Genomic DNA, 16,400 nt, shown 5'->3' with positions numbered 1-16,400 from the left:
CGAACGCCAAGTACTTAAGTTGTGGCTTTTTGCCAAGCAAGAGAGAGGAAGGAGTGATTAGGAGCGGGCCGCTTGCCATTGCAGTTTTACTCGGTTGCTGGTTGCCTTCAAGGCCAGAGGTTTAATCCTCTTGATAATTTTAAACGTATCGTAGTGTTAACAGTTCTCTGTACTACATACGGCCTTTCTGTTAATATACGGCCAATCTTCAAGTAGAGACTTGTTTATTAATCCAAAGTTAGTTTAGTTAGAATTTAGTTAATATTTTTATATTCTTACGTTCAGACCACAAGTGGTTGGTCTCTGTATTCCGAAGTCCGGAAATCATTGTAAAGAGAGAAAAATAAAGGGTTTCGTATACCCTTCCTGTGTATCTTGTCTACTTCCCACATTTATTGAACATAGCTTTAGTAAGCTCCCTGTTCCGAGTCAGGTCATTTAATGTTCCCCAAGCAAGTAAGGAGGAACACTGAACCTGATAATGCTTTAAATTAAAATGACTAACTAACGTACCTGTTTACTGTACAATGTTTAATACGTTCAATACTGTATAATATTCCGTTGTTTACAATACCCAATGATTTATCTTGAATAATTTTTGATCAGTTAATACTGATGTTGACTCTCGTCGAGAGCACGGCAAGAAATAAACTTTTTTTGTTTTCTTATATACAAATGAAAATTTTGGTACCATTTTGTTATCGAGAACGGATTCAGATATCGCCATAGCTGATGATCAGGAGTTAAATTCGAAGCATAAAAATAATCACCAAATATTTAAAGTTGAAGAAAAATCCAAGGAAAAAAATATCATGACAGATATATGTAAAATTAGAGATTTTTAAAGTAAATTAAACAACTAGCCAAACAAATCAGGGAAGAAAAAACTGAGAGTTTTCAGATTTTACGGTCACTCAAAAGGATTTGTTAAGGTTTTCGTACGTTGTCGCTTAGCTCGCAGTCTACATAGGCTACTGTTGCACTCACTCCTGCTAACCAATTTGTTTTGCACTTTTATCTTTATTTTTAAGCATCATTTTATTCACACTTCTGCCCTATAAAATTCAACAGAAAAATCACAAAATTTTTATTTAATTTAATAAAATTTAGAATTTCCGATGCAGTGTTAATTGTCAGTTGATTCCGATTAAGATTAATAATTTGATTCCAGTTAAGTTAAATAATTTTGTTTCATACTGCATATTTTATGCATCCCCTTCAAACAGAAAAAGGCTTGGCGAGAGAAAAGCGCCTTTTGAGAAGAAAGCAGTAACGTTAAAGCAAGAAGAGGAACTGTGGCGAATATTTACAAAATTTTCCACAGCCTGGGCTTCCCGGGCTACATCACAAACATCATTAAATCTCACCTTACTGGTAGACACTTTGTCGTTCACAGCACTGGTACACTATCCATCCGCCTCGCCATAAGGGCCGGTGTCCCACAAGGTAGTCTTCTTGGACCTACCCTTTTCAATATTTATGTGAACGAAATCCCTACAACATCAAACACAGCATTAGCTATGTACGCTGATGACACAGCGATCCTAGCACAAAGCACATTTGTTCGTCCAGTAGTTCAACACTTGCAAGAACACATACAAGCACTAGAGACTTGGCTTAAACAATAGAAAATTGAAGTAAACGTTCAGAAAACTAAAGCTGTGCTGTTCACCAAAAAGAAGAAAATAAACTATCACCTAAAATTCTATGGACTGTCATCCCTTGGTCTAAGCAGGTCCCTTACCTTGGGGTGATCCTCAACAATACTCTCACATGAGCCCCACATATTACACATATTATTCAAAAGTTTCGAGTGCGTAAAATGAACTCTACCCCTTAATTGCTCGAAACAGTGCTTTATCCCTAGAAAATAAGTTACTTATTTACAAGCCCATTTTGCGTCCCATGTTGTGCTATGCTTGCCTGGTATGAGCATTTGCTTCTAAAAACCCGTCGTAAGAAACGTCAAACTGCACAAAATGCAGTACTTCGGCAAATTACTAACTTCCCGTGGTATGTTAGAAACAATAGAATTCATGAGGAACTGAAAGTTGTCCAACTAAGATCTTTCTAGTATAAAATTGCCAAGAATTTTCACGAGATGCAAAATAGCATTGATAATCCTGCAATCAAAATCTGTACCTATAACTACAATGATCTTGATAATTTGAATTGACCACTTTCCATTCTAAATGTATGGAATATGTAACGTGTACTTTTTTCATGTTAACTGTGCAATTTTATTTATGGTAATGTAATTGTATGTATACATTCAATCTCACTTGGCACTGAGAAACTAGCACTAACCCTTTCTATTGCAGAAATTTGTACAACTCATTCATGCATTTGTTGCTCTCAGTGAATTCTGTCCCTCTATTTTTATAGAAATATATATATATATATATATAGTATATATATATATATATATATATAGTATATATATATATTAATTAGATGAAAAAGAACTATTAAGCCTTTTGTACAGCTTGACTACCTGCTGTATCAGCCGGACTACCTGCTGATAGTTCTCTTCTCTCATGATTCGAAGTTACTTGCACGTTCTACAAAGGGTAGGGTCTCTGAACCCAGGTACTCTGGTGTTTTGACACCCTTAGACTGAATCGAACTATTTACAACATTTACAACTGCAATAAAAAAGTATATGAAGTGATGCATGGACAGATCGTTTAGGTTTTCACTATTCCTCGTCATTTGTTTTGGGAACTTTCCCATATTTGAATGCAGAACAACATACAAAAACATAATTTAGAAATATAAAAACAAAATATTGCACAATTGCCGAGATGTAATTTAAGTTCAGTTTGAAAGTCTGTAACAAATAGGTTTATAAAATTCTTAAATTATTGTTAAGACATTTTCTCCAAATGTCCTGAATTTGGAGTTGCTATCAATCATTGAGAAGGCTCAGAGTTTTTGAAAAGGAATTCTGAATTTTAGAGTCAGCTGGAAGTCTTGTAAAAGCATGTGTTATATATATATATATATATGTCAATATGAGATCAAAATGCTTTTAGTATATAGCTATAAAATTATTTTATGCAGTATAAAATAAATTCAGATTTTTTTTTATTGTAGAGCAATGTAATAGTTAATTTATAAAAACAAAGAAAAGACAGTATAATAAAGTTCGAAAAAAATGGCAGGTCCTGTATAAGCGAATCAGTCGGACTACCTGCTGATAGTTGTGGGATGTTTAAATACAGTTACACATAGACTTCTGTTTCTTATAAAAGGTAACAGATTTTTAGTATTGTGTTGTGGGAACTAGTTCTCTTTGCTATCATTCAGTACATCGGATTAGCATTTAAGTAGATCTAATCACAACTAGAGATATACTTGAATATTAATCCTTGCACATTCTTGCAAGGATTGGAAGATGACTACAACAGGTGAAGATGGCGGAGGACGGGGACACCTGTTGTCTAACAAAGATAAACAGGTATATGTCCTACTTCTTCCCCCTATCTAGAACCGGTAGCTCCCTCGAGTCCCAGGAGGTTTGTCTCAGGAATGCATTTGCTTCTCTGTGAAGTCGCATGAACAAACAGGAACCAGGGTGATATTGCATGGATGATTTAACTATATGAATAATATAAGCATCCCTTGTTAGAATGCATTAGTGATGCTGTTGGGTGCACGTTGCCATGCTTCTTAAATACATCAAATATTCACAATACTGCATTAAATATGATCTGTCAATTAAATACATTAATACATTGGATACACGATTAAGTTACATGAATACTTTAGTTATATACTTGAAAGCTTGATTACAGTAAGACACCTGAATACATTAAAACTGTTTGCATTCATTTTTTGGAAACTTGCGTTATTTGAGTACTTACATGTATTGATACAATAGATACGTGGTTATATGAATACTGTTAATATACTTGAATACTAGTTATATACTTCAATACTTAACTGCAATAGAAACGCTTGATTAATTGATTGCATTAATTTGTATACATTAATTACATGAGTACTTGAGTACGGTTGTTGACACTTACATATATTCATTAATGCTTGGATACATAAAATAACCTACGTATCATAATTTACATTGAATACGTAAGTACATTAATTTGACACTTGAATACATAAATTCAAATAACCTTGAATACCTGAATTCATATAAGCTTGAATTCTTAAATACGTTATTGCTTGAATGCGTTAATTAATTATTTATTTTATTACTGCTGCAATTTCTGGTACTAGTGGCACAACCTTCCTGGTTGTCACTGTCGCTATTGGTGGAGTATATCACACATTTGTTCGTACAAACACTACTAATGCGTTTCATGAAGAGGATTGACAGAGATCTTATTTAGGCCACAATATCCAGTCCTGATGACATTAGCAGGTTAATGATGTAAATTCCATGTCGCAAAGCTGGAATTCTAAGTATAAACCATCTAAAGGGATTCATGTTGGTGTAAATGATATGGATTATGATATGGGACCTTTCGATTAATGAATATTCCATAACGTAGTGGTCAGGGCTTCCTTGTGGTCCACAAATGCAAATGTCCGAGTTCATGATGTCTCAGGTTAAGAAAAGCTCAGGGAATGGGCCATGTCCACTGATAATATCTGGTAAGCTGTGAGGCAGAGTAGAGTCTATTTGTGCAGACTTTCGGGAGAATATCCATGCGTACGACACCCTTTGTCGCTATTGTCCCATAGTCCATGCCCTTTTTGTTGAGAAATGTTCAGAAATAGGGCGCTTAAGATAGGATCTTGGTGTCGGGAGGTGGAACTGGGTTGCCCCTATATTAAAAGCCGCTTCTTTGGGAAGAACCAGCGAGCTCAATCCCCGCATATCCTACATGTGTCTTAGTCCAATGGAGCGTGATGGTCAGATGTATGTTACTGCAAAGTAATTGTTGGACGGACTTTACTGCTTGTGAGGAATATGAAGGATTGCGGATCGTTTGTAGAGCAGATCGGCTGTCTGAGATTATTTGTATATTTCTTAGATTCTGTGTAATGGCATAGAAGACTGCTTGCTTCAAGGCTAAGGCCTGTGCCTGGAAAATTCTGTTATATTCCGTGAGGTGCCCCTTCCAGTGATTTGTCTGTACAATACTAGTAAGATGGACTAGGGCACTTCCTACAGTTTCATCGGGTTTTGAGCCATCTGTGAAGATAGCTCAGGTCGGCTGTGAGTCGCTGTGCTGTGCCAGTATGACTTTCATGCCTTTTCTTCTGTCTGTTCTGTCTGTTGGATGGGTGTAGGCTGCAGTACATCGTAAGGCAAACTCTGTCGGTGCGAATGTGGAGCCATAGTAGGTAATTTACTATTGCAGATGGAGTAACTTCGCTAGCACTGCCTCTTGCTCAATGCAGATGTGGAGGGAAAGCAGGCGGGTTAAAACATTGAGCGCATACGTAGAAGTTGTTCGCAAGGCTCTGGTTGTGGTGAAGGCAAATGACCTTTGTATTGAGATTAGATGTTTTTACTCCTGCTGATGACGCCCAGATGGCAGAAGCGTAAGTAATCATTTTTCAGTTACTGTTTTATACACTCATTTTTGGAATTCCTTCTCCAAGTGAATATTCCTTCTCCAAGTGGCGCTCTGCAATTGACATATTTTGTTTGCAATGGCTTGAGTTTTTGTTTTAAGGTAAGTTATGTGCTGTAGCTAGGTAAGTCCCTTATCTCACGCAAGCCCTAGGAATTTGACTTCATTGCGAAATTTAATACTTTTCCCATCGATAGGAATACATGACTTCCTGACTAGACTCTTGCCCTTCTTAGGAATTAGTAACGTTGTGAATTTGGTCTTGAAGATTATTCATTTAACACTGTGGTATAGATTTGCGAAGATGTTGCATACTTCCGTACCACGTTGCTCAATTTCGTCTGGAGTATTCTCACTAATGACAAAGGTGGCGTCATCTGCATATAGTACTAATTTTGCATACGATGGCTAGGGATGACTGATCATTTTGTTGAATGTGAGGTTCCAGAGATCTGGGCCTGCACATGAACCTTGAGGGAAGTCTCTGACTTGTGGTTGTCGTATAATGCTATTGCTGGTAGAGATGAGAAGTTTTCTGTCTGCAAGATGCTTGAAAAAGGTTTTGTATAGACTAGCTGGACACTGGGAATCCTTTAGTGTCTGCTTGATAGCAGGCCACCTAGGGAGTCGGATGCTCCCTTTAGGTCTAGGTAGATGACAGCTGAGGGCTGTTTCTGTTAGTGCATGTGTAATAGATTTCCCTGCTCTGAATTCAAATTAGCATGGGACTTAAGTAATTTTCTGCGTGGTATTTAAATCTATTGACGAGCAGCCACTCATAAGTCCCAGAGCAGAAAGTAAACAGATGGGTACCAAAGAGGAGGGAACTGTTAGTTCTTTATTTTTCTTAGCAAAAAAGGACAACTTGTCCAGATTAAAAAACGTTTGGAAAGTGATGAAATGCCAGAAGTTTGTTAAAGTACGTGAAAAAGAAAGCTAGGTGAGAGAGAAATGCTATCTTGATAATATTGTAATCAAGACCATCTGGTCTTGGAGCTTTTAGGAAGGTAGTGGAAATTCCTTATTCATGAAAGGCACGTCGTCTGATGTTGCTGGAATTTCAGGGTCGTGTCGAATTCGAGATTGGGAATCTGTGTCTCTCGAAGCATCGTCTGTAGGAAAATAGTTTCTGTTATAGTACTTAAGATAGAAGAGCTAGAACTTTCTGTGGCAAAAGTAAATTTGAGTAAATTTGAGAAAGGGTGAATAGGGCTGCTGATAGTAAATTTGAGAAAGGGTGAAGATTTTGCTTGTTACTATCTTGTGTAGGATTCCGTAGGGTTCAGAATTGGTTGTACAGCACTGCTGCCAGATTCTACATCTAGCAGACATAATACTTCTCTTGTACATTTCTCCTACTTGTTGGAATTGCAATAATCTTGCTTCGTTTTCCTCTGGTGGGCTGCTGCGGATGTTTCGACGAAGTGCGCAGCAGCGTTGTCGCATTGTAAGTAACTTCTTCGTCTACCAATTAAGCGACGTAATACGTTTGATGAATAGAACGGGGAAAGGGTGTAAAAGATCCTTTTATTGAACATAATATTTTACAGACGGCACGAACTTACGTGCTTACAATTACCGACCACTTGTAGGATGAAACTTATAAAATAACGTAACACTAAACTGAAAGGCAAGAGTAGTGTAAGACTGCACAATTCTATTTATTCTAATATACTTGACTCATAAGCTACACCAGCAGGATAATAATTCGGCTGCAAGAAAAGAAACCTGATATTCAAGGGTAACAGCTGGAAGAAATAACAACTTGATCTCACAATGGCGAAACCACTCTCTTAATAAACTTTTCGCTACATCAGTTTAAATACATCCTAGCTTATTTACATCACGCGGGAACGCAAGGGGGATAAGAGAAGACAAAAATGGCTAATAAATTAAAATCACTATTAGTAAAAATAAATGAAATCCTACAATATGATAAAGACAAAGTTACAATATAGCGTTATGGCCATAAAAATCCTTTTACAATATAAGGTATTTTCTCCTCCGCTTCTGCAAGTTTGTCTTCGTGGTGTAATTTTTGATAACCACAAGGATTTGGCAATTGGTTCACTAATGCCCAGTCGCCCTTTAAAAGGAAAAGTGTATTAGGTATTTTCTCCCTCTTTTTCGCATGCCTTCATGGTGTATTTTGGAAACATAGTCGACACGTATTCGTGGGATTCAGGGATTGAGTCCTGGCGATAGCACTGCGCAATTTTCAGATCTCCAACTTAAAAAAAAAAAAAAAAAGCTAATGACCCTACAACATTACATACTACTTGTAATACAAATAAATACATAAAAATTTAAATTCAAGTTAAGACAACAACATCCTCAAGTTATATCATAGAAATTTAGCAAAAGGAATCTGGCATTATCCTACACTAACAATAAATAATAATTATAATAATAAAATTTAAATGCGTGTTTATGTATGTGTGTATTTGTGTAACAGCAATTCGAGCTGAAACTGTGATTAGAGGAATGTGACTGAAGAAAAAAATACACTTCATTACACTTCATGTCAGTCACTTCATGACCATAGTTGGCACTCCGAATTAAAAAAAAATGAATTTGGGAATTAGGAGAATTTCTGGGGGGACAGCGGATGTGTGCTGTCATCGCTTGTATGCTCCTTTAGAAGTGGATTCAAGGATTAATACGCATAGTGTAAAATCTCAGATCAAACTGTAGCAAGATAAAATGTAGTCTTTTAGAATGTGGTATGATATACAGATTGCAAAATGTTGAAGGGTATAGTTTTTCCTCTTTTCATCTCCAGCTTAGGGGGGGGCATATGTCACAAATTTTGAAAGGAAAACTCTGGGAAGAAGGAAGGAAGCAAGACCAGGAAAAGGTCAAATTTGGGAATAACTGTCATAATTAGGGCTTAGAGTCTTTATCAGGTCAAAAAGTCACAATCGGGTTTAAAAAAATTAAGAAATTTTAATGCGTAATTTTGGAAAATGAAATTTACTTAATTTTGAATAGATATTCGACTATTTCTGACGGTTAATTTAAATTTATTTGCTGGATTAAAAGGTTTTAATGGACAGTGGGGTAGAAAGGACAATTTCTGATTTCTTTTAGCAAGAGAATTTGGTTTATCTATTTCAAAGGTAACTTCAGAATAGTGTTTTAAAATTTTATAAGGGCCTGAAAAGATGAAGAAAGTTTTTTAGTGTTAAGATATTAAAATTATGTACATGGAGTACACATACACTACTAAATCACCAGGTTTTAAAATTACTTGTTTTAAAAAAGGAGTCATATCTATTTTTATTTACGTTATGATAATCATCAGACGTTTTTAGAGCAATTTTCCTAGCTTCTTCATCTGGTGGGGATAAATTTTGATTTTTAATTAAGGAATCATAAGATAATTTTCTGTACATTAAGACGGTGGTAATTTTGTTACAGAAAGTGGTGTGTTATTGTATTCTTCAGTAACTTGAGGTTGTAAAGTTGCGCGCCTCCAACCTGCACGCAACAAAGTGGTGACTGCTGAAACTGGAAATTAGACAGAGTCTTGAGAAGGGTTTAAGTCCCTTTTTATTCAACTTTAGAAATTACAAATGCGTGTTCTTGACGCTCACAAACAACGCCGACCCGGCGGTAAAATAAAAATAAGAAACTGAAAAGAGATAATAACAAGAGACTAACTACGAGGCTCTCTAAACGTAACTAACCTCACCGCGTTTTACACTACCGCTGATACTTCAGCAAACTCTGAATATTACGTTGAAAGATTAACAATTTGGCCGAGGCAAGCACACAGGCCGAAACGCGTGGTTCTTCAATTTCTGACTAACTACCTCCGCGCTCGTGAAGTAAGAAAAGCACACTTCGAACTCGTTTCCTTTCTATTTAACTCAGAATACTTCCGCTGATAATTTGAATCCTTGCGCGTTCTACTAAAAATTTACATACTCTGGCATTGGCAGTTCCAGGGGAAAGTAAACAGGACAGGAAAGATAGTTTAAACTTAAAATAAATGTTAGTTAAAATAAATATAAACCCTACAAGGTAACAATATTGTCAATGCAGTATTACTCTAATCATAATTTAATTTACATTTTAATCGAGTTATAATAATTTTATTAACTTTTTCTACTTTACTAGGTTGTTAATTAGAAGTAGTTAACAATTGTGTGACATTATTGCTTTTAAAAATGTTTAAATTTTGAACACGCAGCATTTCTTTTACATAAAATTTTCTTTGGGGCTTGAATTTGAAATATTTGTCTTAAACAATAATTATAAATATCGTAGTTACACTTTCAGAAGCAACAATCCATATATATCGACTAGTATGATCTATAATAATATGAATGTATTTTCAGTAGAATTGTAAAAATAAAACTACTAACAGCATCAACAGATAACAGTTCAAAATATTCAGATACAGATGGTAAACGCTTGCTATTAGACCAACTTTTGTTTACTTTTCTTATGAAACTGACATACTTTAGAATGTTTGCAATAATTTCGAATATTTTGTACTATTCCTGCCCCATATTGAGTTGCCAACAAATTTAACATTGAGGAGACACCAATATGTCCAAATTAAATCTGAGCTTTTTCAAGTAATTTAGTGCGAAGATATACTGGAATTTTGGACAAACCTTGTTTCTTTACAGCTAACATACCATTAGTTTTATACCATTAGTATACTCAGTGTTACAAACAGTATCTAAATTTTGGTGATCTTTCATTTCTTCAAACGACAGTAAATTAGTTTGTACACACAAGTGTTGGGAAATGAGATTTCTAGTTATCATATCAGCTTCAACATTAGTTGAATCTTTTTTATATTTTATATCAAAATCACACATAGATAATTTTAACGACCATCTGAATACTTTTTCCGTAGGATTTTTTATATTTTTAAACTAAACTAGGCCAGCATGGTCAGTATGCGGAGTAAAATGGTTTCCACGTAAATGGTAATAAAATTTATCAATAGATAAACACTCTAATTCAGTAACTGCGGAATTTCTTTCATAAGACTTTAATTTTCGAGAATAGAATGTAAATTACCATCAGGAGGTTCTTGTTTTAGAATTCCACCAACAGCTTCTTTTAGATGCATCTACAAATACATGGCACGGATATTTTGGATTAAATAAAGTTAACGTAGGTCTGGAAATTAAAGCATATTTTAATTTTGAAAGGCTGTTTGACATTCAGGCAATCTATTTATATGGAGTAGCTTTCATGAGTAAAATTGTTAAAGAAGCTCTGATTCTTGCATAATTTAGAAAAAACTTTGATACACGTTAATATTTCAAAGAACTCTTTGTAATTCTTTAACATTTTTAGGCGGTTGTAATCTTTTAATAACTTCAATATTTGCATTACTGGGGTGATATTTCTCTGCTTGAACTTCATATCCTAGAAAATTATTTTTTTCAGCAAAATGGCACTGAGACTATTTTAATTTTATGCTTTCTTTATCACGTATCCCAAATATTATTTTAAGATGCTCTAAATGTTCTTCAAAATTTTGGAAAAATATTATTATGTCATCAGAATAATTCGAGGAAAAGCGAATTTGATATTTATTTAAAATTTGTTTAAGTTCTCTTTGCGAAAAAAACTGGGGAATTTTTCCAAATAAAAGATAATTTATTAAATTCATAACGAATTTAATTGGTTGTGAATTAAATTCATTCTTTAATTTTTTCATAAAGAATTGGTTGTGAATGCCAATATCTCAGCTTCTTTTTTTATTTAACTTGATACGACAACAATCAAATGCTAGGTCAAATGCAGAAAAACACTTCTGCATTCGATAATTGATCTAATGCTGCTTCTGTTCTAGGTATGGGTTCTGAATGTGTTTTAATAATTTGTATGCGTTTTCTATAATCAATACATAATCTAGGTTTCGTATTTTCATCACTTTTATAGGCTAAATTTACGAGAGCAACATAAGAGCTGAATGATGGTTTTATAATTCCTGAATGCAATAATTCGTCTTTTAATTTCAGTATTGTTTTTAGGGGATATCTATAAGATCGATAAGCAATTGGAAGCTGTTAAATCAATATTACTCGTGGAGGTCTAATAGTAATACAACCTACATCTCATTTACGTTTTGAAAATATATGACTATAGTTATTTAATACCTCTTGGAACATGGTATTTACACAGGAATTTTCACACTCATTACTTGCAACATGATTAGCGTAATCTTTTACATTTTTGAGTATTTTGACATAAATATAAGAAATTATTCTTAAGATGATTATTTAGACATACATAGTTACTTATATTTCTCTTAAATTGATACAGTTCATAATAAGCAAAGTTCAGTTGCAGTTTAAATAAGGAAACATAAGATAATAATAAATAATTCAAATGAGAGTTAACAACATAAAATATCACATTTCTATTTATCCTTCCAAATTTACATGACAATTTAATTAATTTATTTACAAAAATACCTCCAGATATGGACAATATCTTTCTTAAGGCTTGATTTTTCAAAGGTTTCAAAATGAACAATACATCTTAAAATATATTCAGAAGTTACATTAACTTGACTATCTATAGCAATAAAAGTAGGAAAGTTATTGCTCTCTATCTTAAAGTATAACTTGAAATACTGCCATTTTTGGATGGGGTCTGATTTTTGGTATGATGGAGGTTGATGATAATTTAAAGCGGGATACTTGTAATTAGGGTATCTCAATTGTAGAAGCTGAAAATTTCTTCAGACCGTATTTTGAGGTAAATATTGCCTAGGACATAATGATCTTAGAGTAGGATATTTTGGATAATTAAAATATGGAATAGGGACAGAAAATCTGGTCACATTAACTGTTTCTTTGTGTTTCTACAGGTGAGCTCGAAGCTGAAAATTATTTTCATGCTAGCGTAATCCAAATTTTAAGAGAAGTTATGTTTTGGACAGATAATAACATACCATGTTGCTCTGGTAAACCTTCAGTCAGCGATTTTATTAGAATTCGGTCACTTAATTTCAAAGCAGGTCCTAATTTTAGTTTCTGTCTAAAGTACTCAGCTATGTCCTTAACCTTTTCCAGGGAGCTGTGACATATATGTCGTACTCGTTCATAAATGCGTCTAAAAATTTCAGTAAATTATGGAGATTTAAAATTGATTCTTTAATATGGAGTAGGAAACATAAGACCTGCTGATTTGTTTTTCTGCTTTTTACCTTTAAAGTAGCTGACTAAATGATTCTAATGTGTAAAAATCGAGCCCTATAGCCCACGGAAAAAGGTTAAATTTACTGTAAGTGAGTGAGATGAAAATCATCAAAGTTAGTAACAGTTCAGAACTAGAAAAATATATGATAAAAGTTCAGAACTAGAAAATATGTGAGAAATTTACCTTCTAAATAGATCCCAACTATTTATTTCGACACACTCGCGAATATACTAGAATGTCAACTCTTCTTCTTTCAGCCAATATGAAAATAAGGCTATTTTTCTTTTCCAGAAAGTTTTTTTTAAACTACACCGTTTTTATCAGAACTTTAAATGTCGCTTATCGGGATAATCTTTTGTTCCATCAAAAATTGGACATGTGCATTTATCTTTCTTCACAGAGAGAATATCAGAAATATTTTCAGATGAAGATATTTTCGCCCGAGATCTTGTTTGTATTTAGAAGTTTATTATAATCAGTAAGTCATTTACGTGAAAATAGAAAATACGTTAAAATATTATCAATAAATCTTGAATACTAAAATTGCTTCATAGCTATGAAAAAAATGTTAAGTATACATTTTTAGCAAAATATCATCCAAGGAAAAATTAAAATTAGTAAAGTTTTTACTCCTCCAAGGGTGATTCTTTATGAACAAAAAATATATGTTAATATCACATATTTATATTGAAATCAAACACGGAAAATAATTTGAAAGTTCAGCCAAAGCACTTCTTGATGGAAAAACCAAAATAAATGTCAGTATTTGTAGACCGGGATACATAATCACACTTTAACCCACTTTCAAGGTAATGTTTCACTTTTTGAATTAGATGGTTTTTTTAACATGTAGAACGAAGCACACAAGCTGGATGACTTGTAAACAGAGAAGCACAACTTTAGATACCCATTCAAAGCACAGAAGATTTCTCACACAGCACTTGAGAGACATTAATAATCTGAACCTATTTTACACTCACTCAATGGTTGATATTAAATGCGTAGGAAATTAACACATCTTGAATGAAGAAATTTTCGAGATATCTTTCAATCATTTTCTTGTGAACTAGCGGATATTTTTCCACTGGGGTCAGCCGCGTAGGTTTTACATATCCTGTCGACTCTTTGTGATATTATAGTTTTTGCGAAAGATGAAAAAACAATTTACTCCTTAATAATGGCCGAGAAGACTGTTGATGACTGGTGCTTAGGTAATAACTGATACTATGGTTAAAATATCATTTATATTTTGCACATGAACAATTATTCAGAATACATTTTTGCTTAAAACTGATACAACACTAGGGTTGCTAAACACACTCCACAATCTCTATACATGAAACTTACATGTTAAACAATAGAGAAGGAAGGTGAAGCGAGAATTGAAGTTTACGCAAGCAACAGCAGGAGACAAAAAGTATTGTGTGAGATTAGAATAGTTGTCGTGAGTAGGCAGCATTTAGTAGTACTGGCTACTTTGACTGCCTCGGCTGAGAGATTGCCTTTAGGCATTGGGGGTAATTAAAGAATAAGACGATAAATACCGCGCCGTTAAAGGCGAAGCTATCCATGTACATAGAGTACAAAGTTGAAATTAAAGAAATTTTTAGGGGAAAGCATCTGATGAGTCTTCATTGGCCGCCGCTCGAGCTGTTACTATTCCGAGGTAAGTTGGAAAGTATTGTGTACTCACTTCGGTCCTATTTATAGTCGGAAAGTCTTTTAGTCTCAAGCCTGCCGTCTCTGCCGTAGGTACGTTTGCTCATTGCTGGTTCAAGTGGCTTAACTGCCTTGCTTTGCTACCACTAGCTTAGAAGGGGTTTGAAGTTCGGGATCTAGCTGATCCCTGTAGGCTAGTTTTATCACTTGCCAATATTTCAACTTAGTAGTTTCAACAGTTACCGCCCAAGTAGAGGCGAAGTTTTCTCTGGCACTAAGAAACATTTTTTACATCTGCATTTCTCGCAAGCTGTTTCCGAGCTTAGGCTGAAATAGCTTAGGTTTTCAGAGCTTAAGCTGTTTAAATATTTTACTGTACTGTCTGTAATTAATTTTTATAATAAGCAGTTAATTTATTCCTGCTCATTCAGAGAGATATCACTGAACCAAAATGATAGAGATGTTCTTTCTTTTGCACATAATTCCCTAATTAGGGGAAATTTAGTCAGATATGTATATTTTTTATTTTGTCTGGTGAATAGTATTGTAATTTTTTGATTTATTTAATTTGCTTTCTATCTTTCAACTCTTTAAAACATTACTCCACAAGTGGCCGGGTGGTTAAGATTGCAAAACACTGTTAGTTCGGTCCCAGGCGAACGGGCTGGCTGCATGACTGGTCTTCGCGGTGTTTCTCATGTGTAATCTGAAGGCGAAATAGTGTGGAAAAGACCACTGAACACTAGTAATTCGCCTTGAATTCATTTAATTCCCAATGGGAGGATTTCACTGGATTTTAATGTTTTTCATCTGCATTACTCCACAAGTGGCCGGGTGGTTAAGATTGCAGAACACTGTTAGTTCGGTCCCAGGCGAACGGGCTGGCTGCATGACTGGTCTTCGCGGTGTTTCTCATGTGTAATCTGAAGGCGAAATAGTGTGGAAAAGACCACTGAACACTAGTAATTCGCCTTGAATTCATTTAATTCCCAATGGGAGGATTTCACTGGATTTTAATGTTTTTCATCTGCATTACTCCACAAGTGGCCGGGTGGTTAAGATTGCAGAACACTGTTAGTTCGGTCCCAGGCGAACGGGCTGGCTGCATGACTGGTCTTCGCGGTGTTTCTCATGTGTAATCTGAAGGCGAAATAGTGTGGAAAAGACCACTGAACACTAGTAATTCGCCTTGAATTCATTTAATTCCCAATGGGAGGATTTCACTGGATTTTAATGTTTTTCATCTGCGTGTAGCTTAGTATGTTCCGATGTGTAACATCAATATGAGACAGTTTCCCTTAGAAAGTTAACCCCACTGTTGGCCAAGTTGCCAGTTGAATACTGGAAGTTCAATTGAGGCTCGAAACTAAGCAGACAGGTTGGCTGCATGAATGATGTTTTTATTCCATGCACAACGTAATACGAACGGATTTCTCTTAAAGTCCTCCACGAAACCTCCCGCCCATTTTAGGCAGAGAGTCCTTGTAGCTTTGGCATACTCAAATAACCCAACTTTAAAATTTCGTACGAAGTGCAGTCACCCTCATTTATTTAAAGTCCATCTCCTAAAACTGCCGAGATATGCTGGATATATGTTTACGTTAATTACAAAAATACCGGCTTTGAGAATTGATGATGTTTCTTCATTATTTGAAGACAAATTTTTTAAAGGTATGTATTGAATTAAGCTACCACATTTTGATTGATTACGGTCAAATACATACATTCGCCAAACTTATTCCTATAACTGAATATTAGAACACTACAAGCGTCCGATATGCAGAGGTTTGCATAACAGGTCTTTCATCTAATCAATCGTTCGTGATCTAGTTTTTGAAAACGTACTTTTGAAAATGCTGAAAAAGTTAAAATGTTGATGATCTATCCGAAAAGAAAGAAAAAGGATTACAATCCTTAGAAGAAATGAAGCCTTCAAAATGCTATTCTATTAAGACAAGGGTTTAAATGCCTTACAAATGCTTATTTGATTAAGAACATATGTTTACAGTATTCGAG

Source organism: Stegodyphus dumicola, chromosome 4, assembly GCF_044657685.1.
Source record: "Stegodyphus dumicola isolate Sdum_Otavi_A_Nest chromosome 4, ASM4465768v1".
NCBI classification, from domain to species: Eukaryota; Metazoa; Arthropoda; class Arachnida; order Araneae; family Eresidae; genus Stegodyphus; species Stegodyphus dumicola.
The sequence above is the reverse complement of the archived record's forward strand: the minus strand, read 5'-3'. Positions refer to the sequence as shown.